Source organism: Apium graveolens, chromosome 2, assembly GCF_009905375.1.
Source record: "Apium graveolens cultivar Ventura chromosome 2, ASM990537v1, whole genome shotgun sequence".
Lineage (NCBI taxonomy): Eukaryota > Viridiplantae > Streptophyta > Magnoliopsida > Apiales > Apiaceae > Apium > Apium graveolens.
Window position 1 is genome coordinate 118796663 of NC_133648.1, and position 7335 is coordinate 118803997.

Genomic DNA, 7335 nt, shown 5'->3' on the forward strand with positions numbered 1-7335 from the left:
ACCGACAATGATTCAAAAATAAGAACTACTTTCTACCATGTTGGAAGGCTATGACCGACACAAGCCCGTTGTATCATTGGCCAATTACTACTTGATATTATTTAATTTTAGAGGGATTATATTACGTTACAATCATAATCGTATTATAAAGAGATTCTTCCTTTTAAAATAAATATTTCAAATCAATAATCAATAATCAGACGATTCCCAGATCGGGTGGAGCATTGTCAAGAGGCGTCACTTAATAACCCTTTCTTACAGATAGAAATCTGTTGTTGACAGAATCATCCTTTCTCTCATATCAAAAATTCATATTCAATTACGTGTTTCACAAACACAAGAATCTCATGATTGTATTCATAATATTATTCTTAAGGTTATGAAACAATTTCACTATACTAGGTTATCTAACAAACGCCTTATGTTCATTTAAGTTCACCTAAATCTATCATCGCATGATAAACTAAGCATATATCACATATATCAACATGAATAAACATCAAGGTAGGCATGTTATATCATCTAGCACATTAGTCTAAGCATTATACATCTCTATGTATCACATGAAGCATTTAAAAGCAATTAAAACAGTCAAAAACAGCTTTAAAACACTTCATAGAAATATAAACAGTTCAAAACTTTTATATAAACTAAAATTGATCACTCCATTAGATCCGTCTCGGAAAAACGAATCCAACGGTATATTGAACGCCCAAAACGGAGTTACGAAACTCCCAGAAAATCAATTTTAAAATCAACAGACGGGCTGTAACGCATTACAGGAACGCGTTACAAGCACTGTAACGCATTTCGGTGATGCGTTACACCCCTTTTAAGCCATTAAAGGGTGTAACGCATTCCGTGAATGTGCCATAGGTGTGTAACGCATTCCCGGAATGCGTTACACCCCTATATTTTTTTATTTTTTTCAGCAGCCGCCGCCTGCTTTTCTGTCTCGAACTCCGCGCCTAACATACCTGACAGCCGTACCCTTCCTTTCCGTGCATCACAGTACAGCAACAGCACAGATATATACATACAAACTAACAATTTATATATATATATGATTTATTTAATTACGAATTTTAATTACAAGAACTTCAAAAATTCATAATAAAAAATCTATACATCATAAAATTATGAAAAAAATACCCAGACGATCTACAACACTTGTAGAACCCAGATCAACATTCAAAATTATTCTAAGAAACGATTTCTCATCAGACAAAATTAAACCATGATATAACTTGTAAAAATCATAATTAATTCATACAAGCACATAAAATTCTAAAATTTTTACCACAGATCTATATGCATACAACCTATGCTCTGATACCATTGTTGGATTTTTAACGCAGCGGGGGCATGGTAAAACTCTTTTACACATACAAAATCCAAATAAAAGCATATAAATCGTGAATAAAAATTCCAGGGATCGAATCTAACCTTTAAAAATAATTCGGAGACAACGATCAGAGATCCTTAGCAGTTGCTCCTCAAGTGTGAAGCACTCCACCGGTATCCACCAAGAAAACGATGTTAAGGAGGAGGAAGGAGGTGGAGAGAATTGGGTTTTCCAAACTTTTTGGGTTTTCGGGTTCGATGTTGGTTAGAATAAAATTAGGGTCTATAATAGTGTATTTATAGGCAAAATTTTCAGCTGAAATTTTCCCATAAATATTATTATTATTATCCCATTTATTATTCTCATTAATAATTAAAACACCTTTTAATCATTAATCCTTTTTCTAAACACTTTAGAAATAATTCTCTCTCTTGATTTAATTTCCAAAAATTAAATCCTTTAATTAATAATATTAAGAACTTTTCTTAATTATTTTATAATCAATTAAATCTCATTTAATCAATAATTATTAATTATTTATTTCACAAGTAAATAATTATTAGCCATTATTAATTAATTCCTCCACCATTAAATCATTCTCTTTTTATGGTGTGACCCTGTAGGTTCAATATTAAGCCGGTAGTAGAAATAAATAATAATAAAACTATTTTATCATTATTTATATAAATTCTCTAATTTATTAAATATGATTAATTAATTAATCACATTTATTCTACATCGTGAGTGATGTTTCTCAACATATCGCGACTATCCGGATAATATGAATTCACTGCTTAGAATACCAAGAACCTGTCAGTGAATAGTTACCGTACAATAAACTCCTTCTACCCTACAATGTCCCGATTAAATATAAGGCATGGATCTCGTGTCAAGCCTATCTAATTTAATCACTTGCTTACCATTTACTATGCGTAGTTCTATGCAAATTAGAAACTCCTTTCTAATTTCATTTACTCTGGCTAGAGATTCCTGAACTAGCATAAGTGGATCAGCCTTGAACATTCGCTTCCTTCACTGGAAGGGGTAGATCCTTTATTGATCATACACTATCTTCGTGTACAAATTCCTATACCCAGAAGAGCCCTAATAATTGTCCCTGGAGACTAAGAACTAAACCAAAGCATAGTTCAGTGTACACAAGATGACTATGATGACCTCAAATCTAAGGATACTTGTACAACTATCACTATGTGAACAACTGCTGACACGTGAGTGAACTCCATCAGTTGTTCAGCTGTGCGAGTCATGTTCAGTGAACTTATTCTATAATAAGCACATACATACTAGCTATAGTGTCACCACACAAATGTCTATGAGAACAGACATCCTTCATAATGAAGCAAACATAGTATGTACCGATCTTTGCGGATTATTAATTACCAGTTAGTAATCCTATGACCAGGAACTATTTAAGTTTAGAGTTATCATCTTTTTAGGTCTCACTATTATGATCTCATCATAATCCATAAAAAGCTTTACTATAAACTATGGTATATCTTATTTAAACACTTAAATAGATAAAGCCCGTAATAAAAACAAAACAAGTCTTTATTAATATCAATGAAATCAAAACAGATTACATAAAAGTTATTCCTAAATCCTAATACATGATTGGACTTAGGACATATTCAGGTACGACCTGTAGCCAAAAAAGGTCTTCCCAAGATTATGGGAATCTTCTTATCTTCCTCGAAATCCAGAATGACAAAGTCTGCAGGAAAGATGAGAATGTCCACCTTTACTCACACGTCCTCCACGATGCCTTGTGGGTATGTAATAGAATGATCAGCCAATTGTAGAGACATGTAGGTGGGTTTCGGATCAGGCAAATTCAGCTTTTTGAAGATAGACAACGGCATCAGATTGATGCTTGCTCCCAAATCGCAAAGGCACTTGTCGAATGACAACTTGCCAATGGTGCAAGGAATGGTGAAGCTACCTGGATCCTTAAGCTTTGAAGGTAACTTTTATTGCAGTACAGCACTGCACTCTTTCATTAGAGCAACGGTATCAAGATCATCCAGTTTCACCTTCCTTGAAAGAATACTTTTCATGAATTTCGCATAACTAGGCATTTGCTCCAGAGCCTCAGCGAAAGGTATGTTGATGTGAAGTTTCTTGAACACCTCCAGAAACTTACCGAATTGCTTATCCAGCTTTTGTTTTTGCAATTTCTTAGGAAAAGGTGGTGGAGGATAGAGTTGTTTCTCCCCTATATTACCCTCAGGAAGAGTGTGTTCAACAGTAGTCTTCCTTGGTTCCCCCTCTTTATCCTTTTGCTTTTCTTCTTCATCTACAACTTCAGCTTCTCCATCCTTTGCTTTTTCAGCTTCAGCAACTTTTTCAGACCTTAAAGTAACAACTTTGACTTGCTCCTTAGCTTCCTTCCTGCCTGGCACTTCAGTATCACTGGGAAGTGTGCCAGTTTGACGATTGAGCAAGGCATTGGCTATTTGACCGATTTGATTCTCCAAGGTCTTGATAGAAACATCCTGACTTTTGCACAACAGCTTTAGCTCCTCGAAATCAGCACTAGAAGGTGGAACAACACCTCCTTATTGAGGATATGATTGCCTTTGAGCATACTGCTGAGGTTGCTGGAATCCAGGTGGATTAAATTTTTTACTTACAGCTTGCTGATATGGTTGCTGAACAGCATTCTGATTGTTGCTCCAGCTGAAATTGGGATGATTTCTGTTATTGGGATGATAAGTAGCTGGCACAGGCTGTTGCGGTCGCTGATAATTGTTCATATACAAGAGAACACTGATCTGTAGCATGAGAGCATGCATAAAGCTCACAGACAATAGCTATTTGATTGACTCCATAGTTGGCTAAAGAATCGACCTTCATAGACAGCGCTTGGAGCTGCGCTGCGATAGCTATAGCTGCATCAACTTCCAGATTACATGCCACCTTCCCAAGCATCATCCTTTGAGTTGGGTTTTGATACTCGTTTGCAGCCATAGTTTCAATGAGATTATAGGCCTCAATATAGATTTTGGCCCACAAGGCGCCTCCAGAAGCTACATCGAGCATGGGCCGAGATTGGGCCCCCAAACCATTGTAGAACCTAGTGATCACCATCCAGTCAGGCATTCCATGATGTGGACACTTTCTCAGCATCTCCTTATAGCGCTCCCAAGCTTCACATATAGATTCTGTTGGTTGTTGCGCAAACTGAGTAAGAGCACTCCTCATAGCTGCAGTCTTGGCCATTGGATATAACTTCACCAGAAACTTTTGTGCAAGATCTTCCCAAGTAGTGATGGACCCAGCTGGTAAAGAATGTAACCAATCCTTAGCTTTATCCCTCAGAGAGAATGGGAAAAGCCTCAGCTTGATAGCCTCATCAGTAACACCATTATATTTGAAAGTATTGCAGATCTCGACAAAATTCCTGATATGCATGTTGGGATCTTCAGTCGCAGCACCTCCGAAAGAAACAGAATTCTGTACCATCTGAATAGTGTCCGGCTTGATTTCGAAAGTATTGGCCTGAATAGCCGGATGAATGATGCTTGACTGAATGTCATCAATTTTAGGCTGAGAAAAGTCCATAAGAGTTGGATCTGCTGAAACTATATGATCACCCATCATTACAGGTTCTTTCTTTTCACTCTCTTTATCCGAATCTTCAAAATCTATCTTCTTCGGAATGTCAAGAACTGAATCTGTCTCCTCAGCCGTATCTAGAGTCCTCTTGTGAGTACGAGAACGTATTTGCATAAACGCTCGCTAGAGTACCTGAAACACAACCGGAAATAGTAAGTAACAAGTCTAAATCAATGAGTCCTAATGACCACTGATGATAAGTACATAAATTAAACAAATTAACACCAAGTCCCCGGCAGCGGCGCCAAAAACTTGTTAGGCACAAAGCATGCGCTAATAATTTACGCAAGTATACGCGTTCGCAAGTAATAAAGAATGATTTCTAGTTCGTTCCCATAGAGACTCTGATTTATTATATTTAATTAACACTTACTCACCAATGTATGATTACTCTTCAATGTCAAGACAATAACACTTAAGGTTGATTAACTAATTATTAACTATGAGAATTAAACACTTGAATTAACAATATTAAACACACATGAGATCATAACTTCATTACTACTTCATTCAATAGTCATTGTTATTACCCTTAGCATGTAACAGTGATGATATTAATCGAACAACACGAAACTGATAAAAGCCAACTTTCGTTGCACAAGTACCATTCTACCAAGCATCCACAATTAAGATAGAAGTTGAATAGGCATCAATTATGTTGAGACCCTATATGTCTACAGAATTTGATAACATAACGATTTAAGCGCAAATTATTCATTATGATTACACAGGGCAAGTAAAACGGTTAAAGTTACCCACTAATCATGCATACAATACATGAACCTATGCTAGCATGACAAGTTCTAAATCTCAAGATTCATTGTTGCTTCACAAGAGATTAACACGCTATCTTATATGTTTATGACGCACATAAGATGAATAAGCACAGCCTATGCTAGATACAATCATCACATACCAAGTTATTAAACAATTAACTAAGGAAATCCATAGTAAATCCGCTACGACCCCATGATCACGATTAGCCCATGATAGAACTCATCATCAGCATGGGTTCATATGAAAACATGATAATAACACAATGATATAAACTAAAAAATACTTAATAAAAACAGTGTACGTCACAAGAATAATAAGGTTCAAATAGTAAAGAAAACTAGCATCCACTGTTACAATGAATTAAAAGAATCACAAGACAAACGTATGCTTCCTCTTATTCGTTGTTGCGTGCTAAAACGGTCTTCTTAATCTTCTCTCCTTGTTACTTGCTTTTTGCTTGTTACTTGTTGTTGTGAAAACGTCTCCCAAGATTACTTATATAAGAGTCCACAAGAAACAGCAGTTTTAGAAGCCCAATAGAACTCAAATTAGAAAATCCAGAATCTGAAAATCCGACCCCAGGCGGCCGCCTCCAATCCCACGCGGGCGCCTGCTCTCCAGGAAGTCGCCTGTAGTCTCCAGGCGGGCGCCTGCACACCTTCTGGAAAATTCCACTTCTTGCTTCTGATTTTTGCTGATTTCTTCGCACAACTCCCCGCAACTGGTTCCAAGTACTTCCCTAGGCTTATTATGATGAAATCCCCCTAATTACGCAAGTTATACCCTGAAATGCAAAAACACTAGAAAAACGCATCAAATACACAAAATACTTGATTTCAAGACACCAATTCAAGCCATTACAAGACGTTCTAAGTGGTATAAAATGCCACTTATCACTAACCCGATACCTGAAGCTTGACCATTGCTAGTCTTCTTCTTTAGATCTTCCAAATAAGCTCGACAATTTAACTTCCAATCATCTAGTTATTTCCACAGAAGTGACAATCATCTCCTTTAGCAACACCACTATCAGGCTTCAAAAGCCCTTTAGGATTGGACTTTGGTTTGGCACCGAATAAGACCAAATATTCACCTTGCCTGTCCACTTTCCTTTCCCATTTGCATTCCATGTGTACATCATTAATATGGACGTAATTCATGCCTTTACCGTGTTATTTTCAGCAGTTCTAAACATGCTTAACAACTCAGTGAGTGTTCTGTCTATCTCATTCCTTTTGTTCTTAACAAATTAAGAATAGAAGTTATTCAAAGATTGTTTGATCAAATCAAGCTGAGTCTCTAGACTCTTCTTGAAACCCAAAATATCAAGGTATATATACCTATCATCTTTAGAATATGTGGTCCAACCAGATATCATTCTCCCATTAATACAAAAGTATGGTGCCTTATTATTGTCAAATCTTTCTAATGAGCCTATCCTTCAAACATCCTTTGAAGGTGCTCAATCCTATCATAAGCATCATTATGCTCTTGTTGCTTCTAAAGCGCATCACTCATAATTATAAGCATGAGACATGAAACATCAGTTATATAATTAATTTGCTTCTGGTAAGTAT

General features: G+C 36.4%; 1 non-coding gene across 1 annotated transcript; it reads left to right on the top strand.

Moving 5' to 3' along the window:
• Positions 1-4463: 4463 nt before the first annotated feature.
• LOC141709790 (small nucleolar RNA R71) lies at positions 4464-4570 on the top strand. The gene has a single exon (XR_012570350.1). It is a non-coding gene; the product is annotated as a small nucleolar RNA R71 (small nucleolar RNA).
• The last annotated feature ends 2765 nt before the right edge of the window (positions 4571-7335 follow it).